This window comes from Morone saxatilis, unplaced genomic scaffold (assembly GCF_004916995.1).
Source record: "Morone saxatilis isolate NCDOM2014 unplaced genomic scaffold, NCSU_SB_2.0 Contig2, whole genome shotgun sequence".
NCBI classification, from domain to species: domain Eukaryota; kingdom Metazoa; phylum Chordata; class Actinopteri; family Moronidae; genus Morone; species Morone saxatilis.
This window is the reverse complement of record NW_023339762.1, coordinates 24,197,689-24,197,972: the sequence shown is the minus strand read 5'-3', so window position 1 is coordinate 24,197,972 and position 284 is coordinate 24,197,689.

The window sequence follows — 284 nt, the reverse complement described above, 5'->3', positions numbered from 1 at the left end:
GTGTGTCCAATCACGAAAGCATAACCAAAGATATGTCTTTCTTGAACCAGAACCTATTGTTGATCACATCATTCCCATCGGAGTTGTTCAGAGGCACATGATCACATTAAGCCACAGAGACAGTGTAGTTTTGGTACTTTTCAAACGTGTTGTCTGAGAGACTCTTCCATAATCAAATTGGGTAAGAGGTAGTGTGCAGTCAGTCTCTGAGGACAGGGAATCTTTTATAGAAGAATATGTTGCAAATGTTGAAATTAAGAGATGAATTTAGAAATTATTTATTT